Genomic DNA, 27,829 nt, shown 5'->3' with positions numbered 1-27,829 from the left:
ACCCACACCCCGCCCCCCCCCCCCCGTTAGCACCAGACCCCACGGGACACGGGCTCGCTCCCACCACACGGCCTCCCGTCAGATGCGCCTCCCGGGGTACCCACCTCTGTCTCACGTGACTCCTCAGTTCTGATCGTTTGCTAGAACGGCTCCCAGAACTCAGGAAAGTGCTTCACTGACGACTTCCAGTTCAGTATAAAGGATTCGACTCAGGGACAGCCGACTGCAAGAGAGGCAGGGTAAGGTGGGGGGGGTGCATTCCGTGTGCTCCCCAACTTGGAAGCTCTCTGGACCCCTTCATTTAGGGTCTTTATGGAGGCTTCGTTACATAGGCACAATTGATTAAGTCATTGGCCACTGGTGATGGAACTCCATCTCTGGCCCTTCTCCCGTCCCCCGTCCCCCCTACCCATGGCTTGGTCTTTCTGGGGACCAGCCCCCCTCCCGTAGTCACCTCATTAGCATGAACTCAGGTGTGGCTGAGAAGGGCTCCTTATGAAAAACAAAAGATACTCATCACTCAGGAGATTCCAAGGGAATTAGGAGCTCTGTGCCAGGAACCTGGGACAAAGACCAAATATAAATTTCCCATTATACCACACATATGGTCAGAATATTTTCCCTGACAGGGCAGTTAAAAATAATGGTTCCTTCTTTTTTGAAAAGGAAAGTCAATAAAACCAACATGTATTTCTATCACTATGGTTACTACAATAGGATGATTGGATGAAAGTACCAATATTACAAAGGTTTTTGTTCAACCAAGTTTCATGCTTAGAATACCTTCCAAAATCCTCTTTAAAAATAATTTATTTCTCAGTCTTAAAAGCTAATGCAGACTCTCTATCCCCCGCGGATCAACCACCACATCCTTCCCGCTGGCGCTCAGATACCCAGTTCCTCTCCTATGCGACACCATCTCTCATGAGCTCAAACTTCTGGGGGCCTGAGACCTGCAGCGAGCTGGTTTTGATGTACGTTATGGGTTGCCTTGTGCCCCCCAAAAGATGTGGACGTTCTAACCCACAGTACCTGTGAAGGTGACCTTATTTGGAAACAGGGTCCTTTCAAATAATACATACTATGGTGAGGTCATCAGGGGCCCTAATCCACCATGACTGGATCCTTCTGAGGAGGCGCAGAGACCGACAGGCAGCATCGGGGACGTCCCCCTGAGCGTATGACAAGGGAGCCAGTGTAGACATGCCAGGTGGGCAGGTAAGTACCTCGCAGCTGTCTGTCAGCTGCGGGGAGCTGCAAACCAAGGCCAGCAGTACCGGGACACCCTGGGGGCTTGCGGCAGAAAGTAGCCCCAGCAGGGCAACCAGGAGGGAAGCACCCAGAAACCCAGAAGACGTCCTCTTGGTCTTTCTTCCCACAGTCAGCTAATAGGAAAGTTAACCCAAATGGTCAATAAACAAAGAAAAACAAATACTTGACTAGTAACCAGAGCAATGGAAGATGAAATGAAATCCCATTTTTGATCCGGCAAGCGCTCTGCAGGAAAGGGGACGCCTAGTCCTTGCAGGTGCAGATGTCGAGTGGTGTCCGGTCATTCTGGAGAGGAACTCCGGGATTTACTGAAATGTGAGCTGTGTGCCCTACGACGTAGCCCTTCGGATCTCCGTGTACAGAGAGATGGGGAGGCGGTCGTGTGGCTCATCACAGAGCCTTACTCCCCTGCTGCCGCACGGCAAAACCCAGCACGCAGTCGGGTAAAAACGCATGGTTTCCCCCCGGGCTGTGGAACTCGGGGGCTCCACTGGGTGAGAATACCCAACGTGGCTTCTTCACTCACACGTCTGGCCCGTCGGTGCTCCTCCGAGGCCTCCATCTCCAGGGCAGGTGCTTCTCCGGGGCCTCGGCTCGTGGCCTCTCTCTGCAGAAGGGCTTTGGGCTTCTCACACGGCGGCCAGCTCTGAAGGCCCCAGAGGTGGAGGCGGCCGTCCTCCGTCAGCTGAGTCCTGGGACCGCTGAGAGCGCCAGCACCCGGCCCCCGTGGTTGTGTTGGTTCCAGTCAGAGTGGGTGGGAGGGGACCATGTGAGGACGCGGGAACCCAGAGGCCTGCTCTGTTGGGAGCCACCTTTGTCGAGCGGACGCTACTACACATGGCATTAGTTTCCACAACAAAAACTTAGAAATCGCCTCTCTATCGATCAATAGGGAAAGTGTAAGTGAGCTCACACGAACATATTAACATAGAGCATATGTGTTACGTTAACAGTGATGTTAGCAGAACACGTACACGGACCTACGTGTCTCCCTCGTGGCAGAGCAGGACGGCGAGGTAGAGCTGAACACACTGACAGACACGCCTCAAAGACACGCTAAGCGACAAAATTAGTCACAGAGCAGCAAAAGCAAGCTAGGAGCTTTCCAAAGCCCCCACGGACAGCCCCTTCTCCAGCTTTCCCAGCAGCCTATCGCTTGCTGCGGCTCTGCACGTGTGGAGTGGGGCAGTGACCACGACATGTTCTCAACACACTCTCCTCTCACCGGAGGAGCTCCGGGCCAGGCCGCACAAAGACAACCTCGCACGTGGCCTCCCAGGGAACCCCGGACTCGTCAGATAATGACGTCTCTGGGCGGGGGGCTCTGGAGAAGTTCCACCTCCACTGGGCCCTCCCTGGTGGCGGTCAGGCTGCTGGGGGTTGAGACTTTGCGATGCGGGAGGGCAGGGGATGAGAATAGGGACCAATGAAAGCTCCACGGGCTCCTGTTCTACTCCACCGTCCTTCTGCTCCGCGCGAGCCCGGGCTGCTTGTCTCGCAAAAGTGCTTCCGACGTTTAGGACTCGCTACGGGCCTTTGGTTAGCTGCCGGCATTCTTAGAAAGTTGACTCTGAGAATTCTGCCAGTTTTCTCATTGCCTTTATGGAGGAGAGAATTTTCCGATGTCCTCGCTCTACCGTCTTCTCTGACCTGGAAATCACTTCTAGCAGGATTTCACCATGACCTCTCCACAAGGGCTCCCCGTGACAGGCTCTTCTGTGGTTTCCGTGGTTCTGATCTCAAGGGTCAATTATAAGTCCTACTCTTCTTTATCAGTAGCCCTTGACCTTCACCTTTTGGGAACACTTTCTCCGTTGGCTTCCTAAACATCCCCTGGTTTCCTTCGACCATGCTGGCCACTCTGTTTTCACCCCCTTCTCTGCTTCCTCTCCTCTCCCTAACTTCTAAATGTCGGATGTCTCATTCCCTGGGGCATGGCAGGCCATCTCACGTCTGTAAATGCCAACTGTAGACTGACACTTGTAAATGAGTATCTCAGCTGGGTCTTTCCCATAAACACCACTGTCAAAGGCCCAACGACACGCCCAACATTTCCACTTGAATTTATCAGGGGAACATCCAACTTAAACTGCCCCAGACACAGCTGCTGACCTTTCCCCTGGCCTACTCCTTCCAGTCTTTGCCATCTCTGCAAGCATCACTCAGGCCAGAGACTTCTATGCCATCCCTCACTCCTCATTTTCTCCCACGTCAAATCCATCAGAAGACATGTTGGCTCTATCTTCAGAATATAGCCTCCAACAAACCCAGTTTTACCACCTCTACCATGGTCCGAGCCGCCATCAACTCAAAGCTGAATTAGTGCAATGAGCTGGGAGCCAGGATGACACACTTAGAATCCAACTTCCTGTGCAACAGTGTCCATCTGTAGAAGAAGCAGACGTCTCTCCAGGGTTCACAGATTTCGGGTGATCTGCTCTCCAGGTACGCTCTGCTCCTACAACCCTCCCTGTCCTCCTTCCTCACTGGCTTCCTTCGTCCTCAGCAGCTGGGGCGCTGTGGCCCTGCCTCGTGGAACACTCTTCTGGAGAGGCTGCACAGCCTGCTTCCTCACCTCCTCCAGGTTCTCCTCAAATGGCCCCTTCTCAGTGGCGCCTTCTCTGAAATCCTGTTCTCGTAGCCGACCGCAGCTATCTCCCACGGCCACTCTATGGTCTCTCCTTCCCACGTATCGCTATTTGTAATACTACGTGTTTTATTCATTTTTAATAAATATCTACTCAATGTCCAGCTCCTCACCTGAGCAGGCCCAAATGTTCCTGGTTTTGTTTTTGTGTTCGGACTTTGTCTCTTCTCTTCCTGAAGACACTGTGAGCCTGGGTGGAGCTTACTGCATCCTGCCTATGAGCGGAGGGAGAAACAACCTCGCCTCCATGCGGCCTCACGGGTGGGACGGCCAGACTGGCCCACTCCCTGGTCTCACCTGGCCTTTGCCACCGCCTCCCCTGAGATCCGGTGCCCCCAGCTGTGGGGCTGACACTTCAATTGGTCTTCACCTCCTGAACCAGGGCTCTGACATTCCACAGATGTGCTCAGAGCTCCTTTGCCGGAGCACATGGGAAATCCTTCTACCCTGCTCCACAGGAATGCATGATTTATTCATCTCTTAGGGGGTGTAGATTATACAAACAATGGAGTATGCCACAAATTCCAGCCCTGCTCTTGTCAGTATCTGTTTGAGATCTGATGCCATATCATAAAAATGATATGAACAGTAACAACCAAAATTTATCGGGACTAGTTGAAACAAGATTGAGAACTTGTTGAAATAATAAAACACAAAGTGTTTTTCTTTTCAAAGAGGGAAAGAAATTTAGTATTCACGTGGGATGGAAACTGAATCCGTTTTGGTAAATCTTCGTCTAACTCACGTAGCAAAGTAATACAAGAGGATGCACATCACCCTTAAAATTGAGTGCACTCTTGAGTTATGCATTTTCTGAATCGCCATATATAGCAATGCTCACTGCCCTGTTGTAAATGGACTACTTAACAGCGAGGTAAGGTTAAATAAATTAATACACGAACAGCACTCAGAACGGTGCCCAGCATACCGTGAGTACCATATGTGTAAGCAATTATGATTCATTACAGAACACAAAGCCTTGGGTTACATTAGGCATTTTTACTTTCTGCACGAAAAAAATAGTTTACAGTAACATTACCCTGTAAATCTATCAATTTTATCCCAGCAGCTCTTTGAGAACTTTCTGGGGCTTAAATGAACATGCACTGTTGAAACCATGAAGAATTGGTACTGACATGCAGTCGCATTTCCTCACTGTGTTGCATTTTAGGCAGGCATTTCACATTTTCCAGCATAACCTTTCCTTTTTTTTTTTTATTTTTAAGATTTTGTTTATTTACTTGACAGAGAGAGAGAGAGCGAGAGAGCACAAGCAGGGGGAGCAGCAGAGGGAGAAGCAGGCTCCCCACTGAGCAGGGAGCCCAACGTGAGGCTCCATCCCAGGTCTCTGGGATTGTGACCTGAGCTGAAGGCAGACGCTTAACCGACTGAGTCACCCAGGAGCCCCAGCATAACCGTAACTAGAAGCTTGTCAAAGGCTAATTTGAGCAGAGAATTTTTGTTTGTTTTCTTGTTGCTTTTTAAAAAGATTTTATTTATTTAGAGAGCACGTGTGAATGGAGGGAGAGGCAGGAGAGAGAGAGAGAATCTCAAGTAGACTCCACGCCGAGCACAGAGCCTGACAAAGGGCTCCATCTCACCATCCTGAGATCATGAAATGAGCCGAAACCAAGTCAGACACTCACCGAACTGCGCCACCAAGGTACCCGTTTTCTTGTTTTGTTGTTCGCATGTAGATTAAGAGAATGGACTTTGGATCAGACCATCTGGGCTCCTCTAAGACTATGTGACAGAACAATTTGTGGAGTTTAAAACATGTGTAGTTGGGGCGCCTGGGTAGTGCAGTGGTTAAGCATCTGCCTTCGGCTCAGGGCATGACCCCAGCGTTCTGGGTTCGAGCCCCACATCAGGCTCCTCCACTAAGAGCCTGCTTCTTCCTCTCCCACTCCCCCTGCTTGTGTTCCCTCTCTCGCTGGCTGTCTCTCTGTCAAATAAATAAATAAAATAAAATAAAAATGTGTAGAAGTAAAATATGTGACAACAACGAATAAAGAATAAACAGAAGAAAGAAGGGAAAACGGAAGTGTAGTATTATAAAGTTCTCATACTAGACATGAAGTGAAATGTTACTTGTAAGGACATTGTGACGAATTAAAGATGAATACTATAAACCCTAAAGCAACGACTAACATAAGAAAACAAAGAGTTATAACTCATTAGGCAATGAAAGAGATCAAGTAGAATCATAAAAAACATTCAATTAATCCTAAAGAAGCCCAAAAAAAGACAGAAAAGGGAATAAAGAGCCTATGAGACAAGTAGGAAACAAAGAGCAAGATGCCTGACAATCACAGTAAGTGTGGCTAAAAACCATGATTAAAAGTCATCGATCAGGGGCGCCTGGGGGGCGCAGTCATTAAGCGGCTGCCTTCGGGCATGATCCCGGCGTTATGGGATCGAGCCCCACATCAGGCTCCTCTGCTGTGAGCCTGCTTCTTCCTCTCCCACTCCCCCTGCTTGTGTTCCCTCTCTCGCTGGCTGTCTCTATCTCTGTTAAATAAATAAATAAAATCTAAAAAAAAAAAAAAAGGTCAGAGATCATCAGATTACTTGAAAGACAAACCTATCAAAACTCATTCTGAAGGAAAGAGATAAATTGAATGATCCTATATTTATTAAAGAAATTGAAATCATAGTTGAAATTTTCCTCCCGAAGAAAAGGCCAAAACCAGATGACTTTGTTGGTGAAGTCCACAAAATGTTTAAGGAAGAAATAACAACAATTCTATACACAGTCATCCATAAAATTGAAAAGGAGGAAATACTCTCAGCTAAATTTATGAGGCCAGCATCACCACGATACTAAAACAATACAGAGACATTACAAGAAAACAAAACTATAGACCCATATCTCTTGGGAACTAGATGCCATCTGTTCCCGAGGGTCTGTTACTTTCTCCACTTACTTATTGCTACATAACAAACTACCCCAACACTTAGTGGCTTAAAACAACCATTTGACTTTTTTAAAAAATTTATTTATTTTTTAAGTAAACTCTACCCCTCAGCATGGGGCTTGAACTCATGACCCTGAGATCAAGAGTCACACGCTCTACTGGCAGAGCCAGCCACGTGCCTCCAACCATTTGATTTTAAACAACAATTTAAAAAACAGCTATTGGTTTTCAAACAACCATTTGATTTTGCTCATGATTGTGGGTCAGGAATTTTGGAAGACCTCAACTGGTTAGTCAGTCTCTGAGCTATGTAGGGTCAACAAGGGTGCCTGAGGCTTGGCATTTCCTTCCACATGCCTTCTCTACACAGCATGTCTCCATGCTGCTCGTGAGCCTTTCTTGCCCTTTCTTTTTACATGGTGTCTTCCTCTCTGGGACATCTTCACAGAGTTTGGGTTTTTCGTAGCTCCACGGCCTCAGGGGAGTCAGACATACATGGCGGCTCAGGGCTGCAAGATGGTAAGATAATGTCTACCGGTCTTAAAGGCTATGCCTGGACTTGATGTAGCTTCACAACTGTCACACTCTTGGTGATGGACTATCAAAGAATACTCTTCTGGTGAAGTATCAAAGAGTTTGTGGCCATCTTGAACCCACTGTCTACATTTACCCCACTCCTGGTACTAATTTAGGTGTTACTTAGGGCTTATTTTTTGGAAAGAACAGAAACAAACTCAGGTTTCCTTAAGCAAATAGGAATTTGTATGGAAGGATATCTCCACTACCTCTCAAACTAGCAGTGCCCTGGCCTGCTATAGTTTCCTTCCTCACTTATGGGCCAAAATTCACTCCTTTTAGGTCCTCAAATACTGAATCCATTATCTATTGTAAAACACAGCATCCCAAAGTGGTTTAATGGCTTAAAGCAGCAATGGTTCATTGTTCATGTTTCTGTGGCTGGGTGGGTAGGTCCTCTCCTGGTTTTTCCTGGTTACCTGGGTAGGTAGGTCCCAGATGACCTCACTGTCACATGCTAGCTACAGGCTAGGGCACCTTAGTTCCCTTCTGTCCAACTCAGGCTAGACTGCATGGTCTCCTGGTTCCACCAGGGTGACAGCAAGAATCCAAGTTCTCTTGGCTCTGGATTTGGCATTCTGTTACTGCTAAGGAAGGGACCATCTACTGATCAGAGCAAATCACAGGGCCAACTGAGATTGGGGTGGAGAAACAGACTCCACACCCAGATGGGGAAAGGCAAAAGGACACAGCACCACTGGACACGGGGACCTGTGATTCACTGGGGCCACTGTCATCAGTCTCCCACAAATCCCAAGAGGGGATCCCACCGTCTTTAGTAAATAATGGAGCTTAGTTGCCTTGACTGAGTCCAGACTTTCCAAACCCATGTGAAGACAACTACCGAATTACAGTGTCAGGATGCTTCCTCAGAAGATTTTGTCGGGGCGCCTGGGTGGCACAGCGGTTAAGCTTCTGCCTTTGGCTCAGGGCGTGATCCCAGCGTTATGGGATCGAGCCCCACATCAAGCTCCTCTGCTATGAGCCTGCTTCTTCCTCTCCCACTCCCTCTGCTTGTGTTCCCTCCTCACTGGCTGTCTCTATCTCTGTCAAATAAATAAATAAATAAAATTTAAAAAAAAAAAAAGATTTTGTCTGCTCCATTCAGAAACGTGATGACTCACTCTGGGACCATGAAGGTCTTACTATGGGAAGCACACAGAAACTTTTTTTCTTTTCTTTTTTTTTTTTTAAGACTTTTTATTTATTTATGTGACAGAAAGATAGCCAGCGAGAGAGGGAACACAAGCAGGGGGAGTGGGAGAGGAAGAAGCAGGCTCCCAGTGGAGGAGCCCGATGTGGGACTCGATCCTGGAACGCCAGGATCACGCCCTGAGCCGAAGGCAGCCACCTAACGACTGTGCTACCCAGGCGCCCCAGAAACTTTTTTCTTTAATTCCAGAGTGACAAATCAGAAAAGAAACAAATTTCAAAAAAAAAGTAAGGATTTTGATTTGGAAATTGGAATTAGATCCAAAACAAGGGCCATGGGAAAGTCAGATCTACCTACTGAGTGATCTTTGAATGTAAAAGTAGGGCAAAGAAAGTGCCCACCTTTATAATAAAAATATCAGTGTGTTTCATAAATGCTCATTTTGGGAAACATGCATAATCCAAAAAAGGGGGCACAGAGTGGAAAATAAAGATCACCTTTAACACTCTGTCATGCAAACCCAACACCTCCTTCTTTCCAGTCTGTGACTTTCCAGAATCTTTTAATGCTTCCTCTTTGTTACATCAATAAAAAGGAAAATAAAATCAGAAAAAAGAACACAGACGACTCTGAGGAAAATATGCAAGAAGTTAAATTTGAGTTGGAGGGAAATAACTCACTGAAAAAAAATTTTTTTAAATAGCTCTGTTAGGATACAATTCATATGCTATACAATTCACTCATTTAAATTGTACGACTCAGGGACACCTGGGGGCTCAGTTAAGAGTCTGCCTTTGGCTTGGATCCTGACCTTGAGGTCCTAGTATGGAGCCCCACATTGGGCTCCCCGCTGAGCGGGAAGCCTGCTTCTCCTTCTCCCTCTATCCCAGCCGCACCCCCCCCACCCTGCTCATGCTCTCTCTCTCTAATAAATAAAATCTTGAAAAAAATTAAATAAAAAAAATAAAGACTACCACTCAATGTCTTTTAGTATGTTCACCCTCACAATGGAAATATTAAAAAACTGGTCTCCCCTAAAAGAAACCCTTTCATCCCTATTTCCCCCAAAACTAGGCAACCGCTAACGTACTTTCTGCCTATAGGGATTAGTCTATTCTAGAATTTCAAATAAATGAGTGAAATCCTACAGTATGTGGTCATTTATGAACAGCTTCTTTAACTTAGCAGAGTGTCTGCAAGGTCCTCCACGCTGCACACGCACCAGCACCCATTTCCTATCACTGTTGACTCCTGTTCCCTTTGGCGGATACACCGCACTCTGTTTGTCCACCCATCAGCTGACCTGCATTTGGTACTCGCTGAAATTTTAAAATTAATTTGAACCTCATTTTTAAATATATTGACCAGCAAGCTATCTATATTCTCAATTATTTTTTAAAATCTTTAAAAGGTTTTGAATACCAGAAAAGTACATGGGCCCATGAGAAACTGAAACACTGCAGAAGTGCAGGTGGAGAACACTGAACGCCTCCCCATGTCCCCCAAACCCCTTTCCTTCCCAGAAGTGAACCCCCTATCTCTAGTGTTTTTGTCTAAAGCTTTTCCCTCTGCATTTGCAAACACATACGTGCACATAATCCTCACTATTCGTGGGCTCCATATTTGCAAATCTTTCTAGTAACTAAAATTTATCCGTGACCCCAACATCCATACTTGTGATACTTACAACATCATTTTTGGACATCGGTGCAGGTGCAAAAAATGTGTCATCTGATTCTCACGTCCCCAGCTGAGGTCAAACAGGTGACTCTCTGCCTCTCGTTCTGACTCATACTAGATACAAATGTCCTTTACGTGGTCTGCTTCCTGCCATGTTTTTCTCATTCTTGGGCATTTGCTGGTGATTTCTCCGCTGAAAATCCCCCCAAGCATGGTGCTGAAGTGTTGTCTTGTGCTCCTAAGCCCGGGAAGGCTGTGATGGGTCCCGTGGAGAAAACACGTGTGTTGGATAAGCGTCCTTGGGGTGTGAGTGGCGGTCCTGCTGGCTGTGAGTAGTGCAATATTCACAAATCAACAATATATATTAAGTAAGATGTCTCTGAATGGAAACACACATAAAACAAGATTATGTATTGAGTAGTTATGACCAGAGGCTCGCAGGAACCTCAGTCTATTTCTCTTATGTGCACTGGTTCAGTATTTGATAATACTTCATAGAACGGGAACTATGATGAGTAATGAGAATTGATGGCATATGCATGTAAATTCACACATAATTTTTCAAAACTGCATCGTATAATACATTGCTTTCCAACTTATTTTTTTAAAACTAATGCATCATGGAGACATTTTCACATCAGTACATGGAGATCAAATGAAATCCTTAACATAAAGGGCAGACAATCTGTAGTAAAGTTCAGCCTGCTGTTCTGCCTTTCTTCTTCTTTTTTTTTCATAATCTCTGTACCCAACGTGGGGCTGGAGCTCATGACCCCGAGATCACGGGTTGCGTGCTCTTCAGACGGAGCCAGTCAGGTGCCCCTGCACTGCTGCTTCTTTTAATAAAGTTTTATTGAAACACTGCCGTGCTCATTAATTTCAGTACTGCCTCTGGCTACTTCTGCATTCTGATGTCAGAGTTGAGAAGTTGCAAAAGAGACTGTGAACATGGCACCCCAAACCTACAATCTTTACTATCTGACCCTTTATGGAAAAAAAACTCACCAAAGTCTGCTTCGGAGGGTTACAGAAGATTCTGAGGTACGGATACTCCACATTTCATTTGGTCGTCCACCCTTACCACTGGTTGCTGTTCTCAGTCATACTGCACGGCTCATTGTCAATATTTATCTGTGTGAACAGGCACAAATATTTCTGTCAGAAGGGGGACTGCTAGTTAAATGTGCACGTGTGTTTGAATGTTTGAGGGATCTTGGTAAACGGTTCATATGTTTATACTTCTACAAGATTCTATTTCCCTTTGCCTTTACCAAAACGGGATTATCAAAATAAACGTTGGCCACAGCGATGGGGGAAGGAATGGTTTCTCGTTGTCTCACTCTGCTCTTCCTTGGTTGCTAATGAGGAATTATCTGTTATTTTTCCATATTCATAATTTCACCACTACCGCTCTGGCCAAGATAGACTTCTTAGAATTATGAGAATAAATGTATATATGTGTACTCTTACCTTTCATGACAAACTCTCTAGTGTTTTTGTTGCCTTTGTCTTTGAACTACCTTCACTCCTCTTTTTACCTCTTACTCCTGTATTTCACTGAAATAAACTGGGAGTTGCAGTTCCAGATTCGCTTTTATTTTAAAAACCAACAATGTATGCCTCCACTTTTCCAGGAATCCTTATCCGACAACTGAAGTCCACTTGATAGCCATTTCCTCGTAGACGTGCTTCTAATGTCATTATGGGTCTTGGCTTACCATTATTCTTTGATCTGTGTGTCCTCCTTCTCCGACTGCTTTTCCATTGTTTTGGAGCATGTCCTCAAGTAATTTTTTCAGAAGGGCTGCAAGAGTGTGTGCCAGACATTGTTACCTGGCAATCCAGTATCCATGCTCCCTTCTTCCTCTCCAAGAAAACCTGTTTGGTTCAGGTATTTACCCTTCTTCTGCTTAGAGCCCATGACTCAGGGTAAATAACCCCCATTCCCAGCTGACAGATTAATCCAGGACAATCAGCACATGTTACACTGCGTAGGACCCAAACAACCTGAGTCAGTCCAATGAGATTGAAGAGCTCATATTCTGCTCCTGGAAGTCAAGTTTCCCCTCGTTCTCTTCTGATGTACGTAAATGAGGAAACTTGGCCCCCTTGTGGGAGCAAGTCTTAGATTGAGGCTGATGCTAATGACGATGGAATGGAGAGATGGGCAGATGGGAAAGGGGTCTTGATGCCTCACTGGGCTCTGAAGCAAGCCTACATGACACCGACCCTCTCTCTAGGGCTCCTGTTACTTGCAATCAAAAACCCAACTTTGTCTTTACTTTCCCTCATACTTTGTTGATATTTTGAGTGGGTACGAGAGTCCAGGTTCAACATAATTTCCCCTGAGAAGGAAAGCACTGTTTCCTTTTCCTCAAGTGTCAGATGGAGCATCAGATAGAGCCCGCAGGCTAATTCTTACTGTTCATGAAACAAACTGTGTTCCCGCTTTCAAAGTTTGGGTGTTTCCTCTTTATCCTTGATATTAGCAGTTTCTCCTACTTGTACCTAGATAAGTGTCTTTGAAATATTTCTTCTTGGCACTTGGTGGGTTCTTTATATCTCAAAACTTGAGTTTATATTCATCTCTAGGAAATTTTCTTACGTTATTTTTTTATTGTTTCCTACCCGTGTACTGACTTTATTTTATTCTTCCGAGAAGCCAATAGATGTTTGACTTCTCTACATATTTTTAGATAGTTTTCTTACGTTTTCTCTAATTTGTGAAATCCTAGGTTTTACCTTACAGACCACAAATAATTCCCTTTGTCTATGTTAAATCAACAATTTGAAACTTCAAATGAAATTTTCAGTTATAATATTCCTATACATAAATTTAGATACACAAAATTTTTAAAAATTCCAGCAATTTTTGCTTTGATTGCTCCTTTTTCATAGCAGCTCATTCTTGTCTTATTGATGCAGTATACACTTGGATCTAAAGATGGTGACTCCTTTTTTTTCTTTTAAGATTTTATTTATTTATTTGAGAGAGAGAGCACAAGCAGCGGGAGGTGCAGAGGAAGAAGCAGACTCCCAGCTGAGCAGGGAGTCCTATTCAGGGTTCGATCCCAGGATCCTGGGATCACAACCTGAGCTGAAGGCAGACGCTTAACCAACTGAGCCACCCAGGCACCTCTAAGGATGGTGACTCCAATTCATACTGGCCTCCATGTCAGCTGCCACCTTCTTGTTTGTGATTAGGGACAATATTTCAATTCTCCGGTAAACCCTGTGGCTGTTTTTTATCAAGTCCACGGATTTGTCATTGAAAGATAAGTTTCCTCTCATTTCAGTGGGATTTGTGAAGGAAGAAACACTGTGCTGAGGACTTGGTCTTAGACTGGGGACCCTACAGCGCCTTGACCAACTCACAGCTTTCTCAAGTCCTTCCTGGGCTTGGCGTCTGAAGCTTGGGAGGGAAATGTGAGTTTGCGCCAAGGTCAATTGGTTCAAGACTGAACTTTCATTTGAATTTTCTCAGGAAAAATAAGAAAAGATTCTTGTTTATATTTGTTATTTTCTTATCAAGAGAACATCTGGAAAACATTGTCACTAACTCACTCCATTTGTATTGTTTTTCCAAGAAGTAAAAAAATAAAAGGAAATTCCAAATAACAGTGTTTTCTTTTGCAGAGCCAAATATTATTATACTTCTCTCCTTATTATAAACATATTTAGCTCTGTATATAGACACGTACTGATACAGCTCTCAACATCTGGACAGCCAGGATGGTAGTGGATGTACACTTGCAGGTTGCTGAAGATAATGAACACTACCTTTGTTACTAACAGGTGTTCAGTGATACCTGCTATGTATGCAACATGGTGCCTAGAATGCGGGACGTACGGCATTTCAATGCGGCTCCTGCCTGCAAAGAACGTATGGTTCAGTTGGCGGGGCTAATATTAATGGTCCTGGTGTAGTCTGAGATAATGAAGCATGTGGTTCTGACAATAAGGGATCAGCAGGGACTCAGAGCCCTAGGGTACCAAAGATGCTAAGGTTCTTAGGCTGGTCCTTGGAGGCTGACCCAGCACCCCTTCACCTGTGCTGTGTTCTACTGGTCAGAAACGAGTCCCAGGTCCTGCCCACACACAAGGGCCATGTCTACTGTGCCTGCTACTATAGACTCTGCCTGCAGGAGAGAGAGGACCCCTGGATAGAACATAGTACACACAGACGCATGGAGGCATGGGACCACGAAGAGACACGTCAGACCAGGTATGGGGACAGTGTGCAGCTCTGGACAGGGAGAGGAGACACCAGACCAATGGCCGGGAAGCTTGCCTGGGTGTGGGAGGTGGCCCATGGCTTCATGTGATGAGAAGAAATCATGAGAAATATCCACGGGGATCTCCTACCATGTCCTTGCCCCAAATATTCTAACTCAAATTTCATCAGACCTTCCGATATAACTCCAGTAACAGGAAATATGGGGACAGAGGAGCCACAGAATGACACTGGTAGGAAACAATCTGAGAAAATCTGTAAAGTCAGACACTTTTCATGACAACTGGCCTGGCCTCTCCAACAAGACAATGTCACACAGAAATAAGGGGACAGGGATAAAAACATAATGCCATGCTTGGATCGTGGTTCTAAAAAAGCAACTATAGGAGACATTTGGGGTGGACGATGGGGAAATTTAGATATGGATTGGGAATTAGATTAGATTTGGGAATTATTAATTATGATCATGCTATCGTGGTGACAGAGGAGAAAATCCTTATTCCTTGCAAGTGTAGGATGGTGTATTCCATAGCAAATGGCATGAAAACTATAATCTATTTGATAATGGTTCAGAAAAAAAATATACACAGCCTTATGTTGGAAGGTCATAGCAGAAAAAACAAAATGTACTAAGACCTGGGAATGTGACCGTACTCTCAAAAGGGCTTTCCTATACATTCCAAAGAGCATCTTCCTTGATGTGCTTAGTCAAGCTGTACTTCCTGTCAAACCACCACAGTGCTCTGCTCAGGGCAACTGCTCCATGACCTCTTGCTTCAGAGATATTACTCGAAAGACACTAGGCCACCTTTGGGCTAAAAATGGCTTCAATAAAGAAGGGCTTAATTTTCTTGCACAACAAGAAGTCTGGGGGTAGAAGTGGCCAGCCTAGGCTCAGCTGCTCCATGATGCCCTCCGGAATCCTAGATCTTTTTATGTCCCGGCTCCTCCCCACTAGGTGCATTGGGTCTCAGATTCACGCTCTCTGCCTGCCTCCTGTCTCCACCTGGCTTCCATCAGTGGAAGAAGAAGGGGAACAGCGTGGCACTGGGGGCGGTCCCTCCCACAGGTCTTTCCAGATACTTTCCACTTTGGCCATAACTGGCCCCATGGACCACTGAGCCGGAAGGGGGTGTGGGAAAGCAGGACTGAGCCATCGTAAACTCCCCTAGGGGCGAGCAAAAGAGCAGGGGCTGTGACTTGGGGCTGGGAGTAGCTAACGTACAGGTTTTAAGTCCAAGCATTTCCTACAATATCTAAATATATCTACCCAGTGGAATACCAGCAGGTATTCATATACAACGAAAGGAAAACAAAACGCTTTTTAAAACTTAATTTGAAAAGTGATTGAATTTAGTGCGGATGGAGCATTCTTTCTTCCCACTAGCATTTAACAAGCCCCTGACTACACAGCAAGCCTTGGGCTGAAAACCCGAGAGCCAAGGATGAAGGAGAGATGCTTCCCAGCCTTAGGAAGGCGACGGTACCACAGTGGGAACATGCGTGGAAATAAGTAGCAAGGGTGTCATGCGGAGAGAAGCCTATCAAAGAAACACAAACAGGCAGAGATAAACCAGCTGGGGGACCCAGTGTTAGAGAAAACTTGGCACAAGGCAAGGCCTGGTGATGAGGACAGCTGGCTGCCAGCAGCTTGAGGGGACCACTGCCATGAAGGTTCATACACGTTCTTCAAAGAGTTCCCATTTCTCAGCCGTGCGGGAAACGTGCAGGACGTGGACACAGGAGTCTATTTCTGGCTCTGCTGCTGCTGAGCTGCGTGTGACCCAGTCTGACATGGAACTCAGGCAGCCCCGCACTTATCGCTAGCAGCTCAGAACACGTCCCGTCCCGTGGGGACGCGAGCTTCCCGCATTAGCTCCTCGCTGCAGCACCGCCGTGTTTTGCAGAACAAGCCAGACATAACTCACGAGGGCAGATCAGTGCCTGGAGGTCATGGGGGTGTGATGGCAGAGCGCCCCATGGTCTCGGAGGAGCAAGGCTGGGCCATGGAGCACACTCACTTCCCCGAGCCGGCATTTCCCGGGGCTTCCCAGGGATGAACGGCCCCCAAAGAGACCACTGCCCGCAGGAGAAGACTTGAAGTCAGGAAAGATTCAAATAACCTTGCATCGGCCAAATTGGGAGAGAGATTGCAGGCTGTCATCGCCGCTCTAATTTTAAAATACTTTTCTTAATAGAAAGTCTTCACCTCTCCTTTTTTGGTCACTTAAGCTCTTTTGCTGGTGGTTTAAAAATGTCCTTTATTCCATGACATTATAGGGAAGGCGCTTTTGGAGCCATAGTTTAGTTATAAATGAGCCCCGCACAACTGTTTTTTATTTCCATTTTGTTTCACTGACTGAGAATGTAAATTGAACTTTAGTGCTATTGTGCTTTGTTCTGCGTCTCTTTGTGGAAATGTGTTCTGAATTAAAGCCCACGAATAACCCAGAGCGGTCCCAAATATTACCCTTCAGCTTGGGAGCAGCCTGTGAGCCAAGAACAGATACAGAATGTGGTTTTATGAGCCCCAGATGGCGCAGTGGGTGTCACGGACGTCTTCATGTGGAGAGGTCACAGGTTCAGTCTCCATCTGGAGCCGCCCCAGAGCCACTCTGGGTCTAAGCGAGTCAGGATGGATCCCGGGCAAGGACACAGAGCCTTGTCCACCTCGGCACGCGGCCTCCATTGGGCCTGGGTCACCGGCCTCGCCCTGGACACGGGCCCTGTCTCAGGACCCTCTGCCCTGCTCAGCTGGGGACCTCGTGGCTCCCTCTCACTGGTTCCTGGAGCAAGGAGGGAGGCTCCCAGGTATATTCCAGACACCCCAGGGCTGTCGTCCTTGCAGAGGGAACAACTAGAAGTTTTGGAGACCGTTCTCCACTTCTCTACGGAGCAGACGTAAATCTAGACATGGTGATGGCGTTTTCTCTTTCGAAGAACACGGATTTGGAAGTCGTAACGGGCTTGTGGCCATGTTGTTATAATTCATGGACCTCTCTTCCTTCCATGTCTGACTTAGAATTTTGAAGAGTTAGGGTAACACCCGCAGCATCAGGAGTGCCATCCTGACCCCGTGGGAGCGTGCAGTGCGGCGGCACGATGCGCATTCTCGCCGCTGTGCGGTCACACCATCCAGCCGCGGCAGCCGTCATCTTGCAAAACCCCAAACCCTGTCCCTGTCCCCTCTGCCCCCCGCCCTTGATAACCTCAATTCATGGACTCCGGCTAGTCCTGTAGGTACAAGCTGCCGATAAACCCTCCTCCTCTCTCCCCAGCCTTCCGAGCCTGTGGCACGAGCGAGGACTGTCCCCACTGAGGGCATCCAGTGCCAGGGTCGGGCCGTCTCTGATGGCTGTCTGGGGGAGCAGAGGGAGTCTGGCTCATCTGTGGCTTCTGCAGATTTCCAGATCTGGTCACCGGGCTCTCCCTCCTTCTCCAAGGCTGCGGCCCCTCAGATCTGCCTGCGGGTGGGGCTGGCCCCAGGATATGAAGAGAAAGTCAACAGAAAGAAAGAAAAAACCCTTTTCTCCAGCCAACTGTAACCCGAGTAAACCGGTATTTTGATCTCCGACTGTCTTATTTGTCCACTGGCTCAGAACTCAGGAAAAGAGAAGGGGTGTTCCTTGTGGGGCCCCCACCGCAACCCTCAACGCGAGCCGGAGAACATGGTGCACGCTGCACGTTTTCGACGACTTGCCCGCGTGTGGCTGCAGATTCCTCAGTTCCACGCTCTGGTCACACGCCTGTCCTGGTGAGCCAGAGCCCGCGCTCGCGGCACCCGCACCCGGCACCTCCCACCCAGCACGAGACCAGACACGCCCAACCCCAATCCTCCGGGGCCTGCTCCCCCGCCCCAGAGGCACCCCAGGCCACGGAGCACACCCCCGGACGCACGGCTCAGGTGCAGGGAGGCCGCCCAGACTCTCCGCAGCCACTGCTTCTCTTCCTCCTGTTGCACTTCGAAATCATTGTCGCCTTCCGGAACGGCTGGGACGGCGGGCCCCTGGCCGGGCTCCTCCCATGCTAGCAGGTGCCCAGGCAGCAGGCCCCAGCCCAGGACGTCAGCGGAGACAGGAGGCTACGCAAGGCACTGCAGGCCTGACACCGACTTCACCGGTTTTCCATCCCTGTCCTTCTCCTGGTCCAGGTCCCACCTCGTGCTTCGCCTGCTCGGCTCCTGAGTCTCCTCGGTGCGGAGGCCGCTGCTCAGGCCTCTTCGTCCTCTGTGGCCTTGATGTGCTTCCGAAGAGCGCTGGCCCTTTGTTTCCAGCGAGAGGCTCTTGACCCGGCTTGTCTCGCTCGTCACCATCACACAGAGGTTGCACACTGGCAGCTGGGCACCACCCCGCGCTGGCCGGCCTTTCTCAGGGCAGGACGCCTCTCGGGGTCACGGTGTCGGGCTGTCTGACCCTCTGTGAGGATGCCCTGGGGCCCCTGCATCAGGCCGTGCGTCGGGGTCCCCATCGTGCAGTGTCAGTAGTAGGAGGGACTATTTTGAGATAATATGAATAGCCCATTTCTCCTCGAGCCTCCCCTGTCCTCCTGATGCCCCCCCCCCACCCCCCGGAGGACCTTGCCTCTAACAGTTCTTGCTTGGCTATCTGCCTGAGGTGGTTCCTTCCATCTTTGTTCACCGGGGTTCATCTGTGAGCAAGGGCTGTTCCTGCTTCCGGCACTTTCTGACCTGTAATTCAAGCCTGTATCTGTAGGAGTATTTTATTTTATGCTGAGGGTCCCACTTTGTTGTCCCTCGAGTCCTAATTCTGCTGCTCCATCTCCCTCCAGGGTGCATCACTGACGCAGAATGGCTCTAAAGCCAGAGACGGCCTCTGTTTTACTCCGACGGGTGTCCCATGCAGAAGTCACCAGACATTTTCTAATATCTTACTGAACAGAATATCCTACTCATTTATCTTGACTTAATGACTATGTTTATTTGTCATGAAAGTATGGTTTGGTCTTCATGGGAGGCTTTGCCCGGCTTTTGAGGGAATCGGACTCGTGCCCGACAGACTGTGAGGGCTCATTAAACACTGATCACTCTTACTGCTGCTGTTCGCGTCACTCAGGAGCAATGTAGTTACAAACAGGACGATTTAGAAAGATGCAGAAATGCAGAAAATTCATTATCTATGCAAAGTTACTATTACGAGGACCTCGTTTTTAAGTGTTAAGTGGACCATCTTCAAATATTTCTTCTTTAACGACTGCTGCTCTGGGGCTGGCTCAGTGGCACGGCAGGGGGCTCCTGGTCTCAGGGTCATGAGTTCAAGCCCCACCTTGGGCACAGAGCTAAAACATATATAAGTAAAATAATAATAAACAAAGACTGCCCTCTACTCCCTGAACTATCTGTCACTATTAGGTTACTACTTTCACATCTTAATAATAATTTGTTATTTCCGTGCAGCAAGATTAAGGGTGATTTGTACTTGGTGTTTTTCTATACTTTAAAGGCTTTCAGACGATGAGCGGTGTATTTCTTCTATTATCATAAAATGTTTCTTAAAATACCTTGTAATGTCACCCTTAACCCTGGTCCTAGCAGAGTAGGAATCTCACCTCGCTGCAGAGGCAGGATGCCTCCCCCCCTTCGGTTGCTCCCTGTGGGCACACACACTTGTTGTTTACACATGAGAACGGCGTTAGGGAGATTACTTTGTTAGCTTGTAAAATACACACAATTTTATTCATCGCTCTCCTTTTGAAACTAGTAGCACCAGGAAAATGTGATCTGTTAAAATTTCCCCAAATCAGTAAAGAATTTTAATTTACTTATGTTTTGGCTTTGGGAGAACAGGATTGCTTAAGCAAACTCCCTCCGGACCCTGGCGCGCGGTGGGCCAGGCGCTGGATTAAATTAAAGGAGTTCAGTTTCCCCACCTACGTGTAACTGTATAGGAGTACGAGCGCTGCATTAAAACAGCATTTGTTCACCATGCTCTGTTAAAACCTTGAATGGATTTTTAACCTAAGTGGGTTTAATTCAGAAAATTCTTTCTGCAGAAGTAAACTTTGAAAGCATTGCTATCCAGAAAAACATTTAGAAAAAGGCTGCGCAGCCTGAACTCTAGCTGCGACGGAAGGCGCCTAGTGGCTGTAGGGAGCCGTCCCTGGCGGGCTAGGTAAAGCCCCCCAGAGGGGCTGACACTGGGAAAGTCCCCAGCCAGGGTCGCACGTGCCAGGGCCTCACACATTTGGGTTCTGCAGCAAAGCTCATCCAAGTCCCCAGAGCACTCCCGTGCAAAAATCTCCTGGCTGTTCACTTGCTTAATGAAAGGTAATGGCCCTGCCCGGGGTGGGGGTAGGGGAGACTGGGGGGAGGGGGGTGGAGGGAAGAGCATGGGACCCTCCCCACTGAAGGGATCGGGACACGCCGCCCTAAATCATGCCACGTTGGCACATTGATTATTTTGAGCTAAAGGAACTTGGGAAACGGCAGATGCGGGAAAGGCTCTCTGACCTCCTTTCCACCTAGAAGCAGGTCACGAAACTTGGGTGATGACGTGCCCGGCTTGTGCCAAGAAGAGAACGTCAGCAGCAGCAGAGACCAACGGGCAACACTGACGTGATCTGCACAACAGGCCTTTACCAAGACCCTTGTCTTCCACTGGTTTCCCCCATACATTGACCTCCCACAACTGGCCACTGTCCTGGAAGCATAAACCCCCTTCCCTTTGTCTTGTCTCCACAACCGGTTGCTCTCTGTTGAAAATGGTATATGAGTTCTCAGACCTAACCATTTCTTCGGGGTTTTCATTTCATTTCTGTAAGGCCTCTCGGATGGATATGAAATAAACCTTTTTCTCTCGTGAATTTGCTTTTTCATTTTTTGGGGACTTTTTTGTGAGCAATTTAAAATGCAGAGCCCCAGACACCAAACCTAAGAGGGTACAGGCACACGTGATATTTTTTTCCCTTTCCCTATACCACCTATTGACTCTCTTTTATTCACACAGATAAAACTCACTCGAGGAGTCCCAGAAGCTAGGGACACTGAAACTCTCTTTACGGTAGAAGTTAAAAAAATAAAAAGTTATATCTGTCAGTTTTTGCGGGGGAGCTTACGATTCAGACCGGTGGTGTGTTTGGTAAATGAACCTTCTCCGAGAGGATGAGCCTCCTTGAGAATCTGATGGAAGCCGAGGAGGAAAGTCGGCAGGTGGCCAGCTGTGTGTAAGGAGAGGGGGTGGTCCCTCCTGACAGCCTCCAAAGGTGCTTCTTGCTAACCTAGGGGAGAGCGGCAAGGAACGCTGCCCGGGGCATTGTGGGGTTGGCAGGACTGTGGCCGACACCCCAGGTCTGGATCTATGGCTCCTCTCACCTTGGTGACGGTCCCCACCAGCCATTCTTCAGGAACTCAAGATGTCCTTGCAGCGGCTGGGGTGCTTATCAGCCCCGTCCCAGTGACTTCCCACAAGCCGGGCTAAGCCTACTCTAAACAACATTCCTTTTTTTTAACTGACAGTGGGGAGTGCTCCTTCCAGCAGAGGCTGGAGCGGAAACAGCAGCTTCGTTTTATTTACCCATTCCAAGATGTCTTGGGGGAAGTGTCCCGGGCTCTCTGTTTCTCGGTTTTCTCATACGTAAAACTGGGGTAACCATAGTATCTTCTGCATACAGTTGTTGTGAAGAGTGGATGAGCTAATACGTGTAAAACTGAAAACTGTCCCGGTCCTGGGGAGTGCTATCTACGTATCATTAATCCGGGGATCAGTGGACTCAGGGATCTCTAAGCTTCCCCCGCTCTGAGGATCCATGAGTCACAACAACACGAAAGCTATCTCCATACATTAATCGACTACCCTGTTGACACGCTTTATTTCACTTAACGCCCTCAACCGTCCTGTGACCCAGGCTATATCACCCCATTAGACAAGAGGGGAGCCCAAACAGCTTGCCTCAGATCACACAGCAGTGGGTTCAGTCTCGATGACAACACAGCCAGAATGGAAACCCTCACCTGCCCGAATCACAGAGTGGGAGAAGTTATTTGCAACACAGAGAACGAGCGAACAGTATCAGAATACAAAAGAAAGCTCACATATCAGAAAGGGAAGAGACAACAAAGTATATAACATTACAGGACGGTTCCTACAAGAAACCCACACGGCCAATGAGTCTGGATAAACAGACGCTCAGCTCACTGGTATCAACAAGTCCAAATGAAAACCACAATGAGATACCACTGGATACGCAGCAGAAGGGCTGGTGAGGCCAGGGGAAGGGGAATTCTGCCTTTCCGGTGGCAAAGACAGCCTCCCGCTATCTCCTGGCTTCCCGTACTGCTGCTGAGAAGCCCTATGCTACTATTGTTTCTGATTCTTTGCATGTGTATTTGAAGATAATGTGGGTAGCAAGGGACTATAGGGGAGAAAAACACTTTTCATCCACCCTCTTATGTTCTTGGACTGCATTTTGCAAATTAAACCAATGAAGAGATTAACAGGACAAAAGGCACACAACCTTCATTTGATGTTAATCTTAATTTTTGCACGTACACGAAGGTCTTCATAGAAAAGAAGTAAACACCCAAGGAGGTGGACAGACCTGGAGGCTTATAATACGATAAATTATATATGTGATTTATATGTGATACACTGTACAGACACAGCTGGACGGAGGACACAGGTTTGGGCTTCTAGTGGCAGTAAATTATGGGATGGTAGCACCATGGAGGAACGTACTGGAAGATCAGGGTCATTTCCTAAGCTCTGTTCACGCGGGCTCATGTTGGTGCCACCTCCAGCTCTAGTCATAAATGCTGTTCCCCCCCTGCTGGTGTGGTAGCAGGGGACACCTTCACAAAGGGAAATGCATGCCCTATTTGAGGACGATAGGGGGAAGACACAGAGGTTTTCGTGCATCTGCAGCTTCTCAATTGCCTTCAGCTCGGAAATAATCCCTATGCCCAGGTGGCGTGTTTGGGGTGTCATGTTCCAATCCCCAGAACATAATATCCGTCTGAGAACGACAGGAGTACCTTGATTGTCCCCTTCGCGGGAGGTCTGGAAGGAAGCAATCCTGAGGTCGGTCTGGCACCTCTCCACGCTCACCAAGGGCCCAGGTGGCTTCCAGCAGTCCACCCCGCCACCTCCAGCGTGTCAGCCGTGGTCCGCTTTACCGGGATGAGATGGTCGCACCCGCTCCAAACCTCACATCCTGAGGCACAAGGGGAAGAGCAGTCAGATGAAGCCAACCTCAGCAGGTACGCCCCTGTGCTTCCTCGCTCAGAGCCAGGTCGCACCACACCCCGTCCAGCACCCGGCCAAGGCGTCCTACAGGACCGTGCGGCCCCGTCATGACTCCTCCCACAGGAGGGGCCACACCGCAGGCCTCTGACCTGGGTTCTACTAACTCCCCAGAAAGGGGAAAGGGCTGCTTGGCAGACATCAGTGGCACCTGTCCCAATAGAGGATCCGTGTTTTTCCCTCTGTGGGAGTTTAGGATTTCAGTTCTCTCTGGTGCTTGGGTGGAAGTAGAGAACTCAGAGTCCCATATTCTCCAATTCAGCCTTGGCTAAACATTTGGCTGAAGCAAAAGCGTTTAATGAGAAACCCCAAGAAAACGGGAATCTGCTTAACCAGGTGCTTTTAAAAAGAAAAACCTCGAGCTAGAGAGTAGATATATGGATGGTGTTGTATTAATAATTCCATGCACTGTTTTCTTGTAACCTTGGGACCAGAGTATGTTTGCCACAAGATAGTCCAAGTTTTCAGACTATTTGGTATAAACAACTGTATTCATTCACTTTAAGTTCTAACGATGTTTCTTACTGGAGGCTGACTTTACTCACAACCATGGGGATTCAGTCTGATTCACTCAGCCTCTGTAAGTTGGCTGTGTCGGCCCTCTTAAAGTTAGAACCACAGCTCAAGGCACCACCTTTTATGAATGCTTATTTATTTATGAACTGAACAGGTTAACTTTGAAACACAATTCGGAAACTCAATTAGCTACGATATGTGAAGTTGCGTAAGGATGTACTTCTCCATAGGTCTTTGAAGCTCAATCTCTGAGGCGTTCAATGGGCTTCCCTGATATGCAAACTCATGTCTCTGGTTTTTGAGGAGGGAGAAGCCTGGGTTATTTATCCATTTACCCAATAATCACTGTAGAAGGTCCAATGCCTAACGAGCAGCTAAGCTTTCAGTTTATTTAACAGTATGTTACCAGGGCACCTGGCTGGCTCAGTGGGTAGAGCATGCTGACTCTTCATCTCGGGGTTGTGGGTTTGAGCCCCACATTGGGTGTAGAGATTACTTAAAAATGAGATCTTAAAAAAATAAAAATACATCTCTGTTCTTTTATTCTATACCTTCTGTTAATTATTGTGCCTCCTAGAATGATTCTCTACCTTTCTTACATTTTCCCCGTATTTTCCATGTCTCCATCCCCTTTAGCCCAATAAATCCTTAATTTCATCTTTCACTCCACCTGCTGAACTTGTAAAAAAATTAATTTAGGTTATTTTTGGCCTCTGATGGTTATTCTCAATTCGTGATGCAGAATTTTCTCTTCTCTCTCTGATGGTATCCAACAACAGGTGTATGTGTGGGGTGTGTGTGTGTGGTGTGTGTGTGTGTGATTTTTTACTTGAATGGTCTGTTTCGTGTGCTCACTTGTTTTGGTTTCCCCCACGATGGTAATACTCGTCTCTGTTCGCACTGAAGAGTGGGTGCTAAGACGTGAGCCAGCAGTGTGTGTGAGGGGAACTTGGGGGCTGGTGGCCCTGCTGGAGTGTGCTTGGCAGGGGGCCGGCGCTTTCACGCCACATGTCAGCACCTGGAGGCCTCTCTTCCAAAGAAGGGTCCTGGAGGGGTGGCACCGGGCAAGGAGAGCTTGCCTGCCGGAATTCTAGAAGCAAGATAGGGCGAATGTGCGGGACAGACGCGCCATCTGGTTACTCCTTCCAGGAAGAGCGTGCCGCCCCCAGCTGTCAGCTCCTTGAGGGTCTGCCTCAGTGGCAGGGAGCCCAGTCCCCGGCAACCCCGGGCAGTGCCCGATGGAGGTGAGCACCTGCTGTCTGTGTCCGGGGCTGACCCTGAGCCGCACACCAGGCCTGCTCACTGTGCCGAGAGCGACCAGCGTCACTTGAGGTACCCGGTAAATGCCGAGTTCTTTTGCAAACCGGTAACAGCATTTGTAGCAGACACTACTGATGCCACATTTCCTTGGAGCTCACGTCCGCAGACCCACGATCCCTCCGGCGAGCACCGTGGCTACGAGAGCTTGCGCTGGGTGGGCGAGGACGTGCTGGAGCAGCCAGAGTGGGCAGGAGTGATGGTCGCTAACCAGCCTCGGACTCGCCAAGCAGTCAGCTGGGAGGTCCCCAGCAGGACTGAGCCCCAGCTGCCACAACAGACGCCCTCACGGATGCCGTTCCCTGGAGCTATGTCAGTGCCTCGGCCTCCCCTGCAGGCGCCTCTGGGGATCGCCTCCCAAATAAACTTCTGTCACTGTCATCCTCATTTTCGGGCCTGCATCTGAGGGAGCCCCAACTCAGACACAACCAGTCAGCACCAGGCTAGACACCTGCATGCATCCGCTCAATCAGAGCTGACCGTGAGCGCTCGCGGTGGGCATCCACCCGGACTGGCCATCTTCAGTGCATCCTATCGCCTCTGCCCCTGAGGGGTCCCCACGCAGCCCTGAGAAGCAGGTGCTTCCACCTCGTTTCACAGAGTGGGGGGCTGAGGCTCAAAATGTTGCCTCAGGCTACACAGCTAAGAAACTGGGAGGCTGTTACTGGAATTCTCTCTTCCCGACTCCAAAGTCCTGCATTCTCAACATGGGAGAGTCTGCTTGGCCTGCGCAGAAGCCAGAAGAAAAGTCATTCAGAAGCAAGGCCCCAGGAATCTCCGTAGTGTTCCCAAGGTACAAACACCTATTCTGTAACAAATAAATTAGTCTCCTTCACTTTGTGGTTCATAGAAGCCATTTCTGATACACGAAGGGAAAAAACAAATGCCCTAATTCGAAGAGGGACACGATCCCAAAGTTAGCAGTAGAATTTGTGAGTGGGACATAAAGCGTGTTGCCAAGTGGAACAAAGAAAAGTCATGTTGGGTCAGAAGTCAAGGCAGATTCAATGGCCCTTTGGGACATTACTGGTTTCCTGAGATTTTATCTTTCAGGACAATGTTTACTCCGTCCTGGGTTAGCTGCGTGACAGCCAGAAAGGTGCGGCAAGTGCGGGTCCCGGGCATCACGAGCAGGTCTGGGTGACACCCCAGCCGTTAGAGTCTCTGTGTCTGCTTTCTCCTCTGTAAGTCGATTCTGTGGGGGTTTACGGGAGATGCAGCTTTGAGACACAACGCTGCGGACGCTGAACTCTTCACCCCTGGCTGACGTTAGGCTGAGACACGGGGAGAGAAATACATGGGACCCAACTGCGTCAGCCTGGCGTGCGTGTGCACAAACGAGGGTCCGCATTCGGATCTTCCTGGTGCAGAATCTCTTCCCAAAACATGTGTCGTTAAGCTCCTTCCAAATATCAAAACAAGCCATTCATCTTTGAGGCATAAGCGTGCATGGAATTTGGCTTCGGTGAAAGTGCCCGAGAAGTGGCCGTGTGATTGTTTCTGAAACAACATAGAAGAGGGAAGACGGACGGTCGGTAAGCTCTTCAGATGTGAAACAGCTTGTTTTCTTTCTCTTTTAACCAGACTCTGATCCTGAAAAATAAACTTGCAGATATAAACATTCCCCAGATCAGAAAACTGGACATATCAGCTGCTGAAAAGTGGGTGACAGCCCAATTTTACCCACTGTTGTCTGACTGCAGATGGCGCGGGGCAGGAGACTGTCTGGCTTCAAACTCCTGGCCACTGGGGCCGCCAAGGCAGCGCAGCCCGTGCGACCAAGCTGGCGGGGAGCCACACAGCTGCCCACAGCACACTAGCCACATTATGAGTGGCAGGTTATTTGGAGTTATTTTTTTATCCATTTAATAAATATTCATCGAAGAGCCTAGTTAGGGTCACTTCCGCTGCTGAGACATTCCCTGCAAATAAAACGCTCCAGGGTTAGTTTATCCTCGGCATGAAAGCCATCATCGCTGATGAAGCACGAAGGGTGGCGTTCTAAAAGCTTAGACACAAGGCGCTGACACAACAAAGCCGAGAATTACAGGACACGTTTGCTTCCAGGTATTTGGAACCCATGCTAATTTCCCGCATCATCTCGGGGTACCAGGTCTGGCTGCAGTAGCAGCTCCATCGAGGGGGGACGCCAGCGCCCCACAACCTCATTTAAAATAATCAAGTCCAGATGCTGGTGCCAAAAAAAAGGTTTGTACCGTTCACCACCGTGACCTGGATCGTATTTCAAAAGTGTCAAATCAA

General features: G+C 48.2%; 1 long non-coding RNA gene across 1 annotated transcript; it reads right to left on the bottom strand.

Moving 5' to 3' along the window:
* Positions 1 to 71: 71 nt before the first annotated feature.
* Positions 72 to 26,409, bottom strand: LOC103663197. The gene is made up of 6 exons (XR_005831863.1): positions 25,106 to 26,409; positions 23,467 to 23,645; positions 11,252 to 11,377; positions 10,254 to 10,572; positions 455 to 561; positions 72 to 223 (listed from the first exon to the last, which is right to left on the bottom strand). It is a non-coding gene; the product is annotated as an uncharacterized LOC103663197 (long non-coding RNA).
* Between the last annotated feature and the right edge of the window lie 1,420 nt (positions 26,410 to 27,829).

Source organism: Ursus maritimus, unplaced genomic scaffold, assembly GCF_017311325.1.
Source record: "Ursus maritimus isolate PB19 unplaced genomic scaffold, ASM1731132v1 scaffold_34, whole genome shotgun sequence".
Lineage (NCBI taxonomy): Eukaryota > Metazoa > Chordata > Mammalia > Carnivora > Ursidae > Ursus > Ursus maritimus.
Note: the sequence above shows the minus strand (reverse complement) of the source record. Positions and strands in the feature narration are given on the sequence as shown.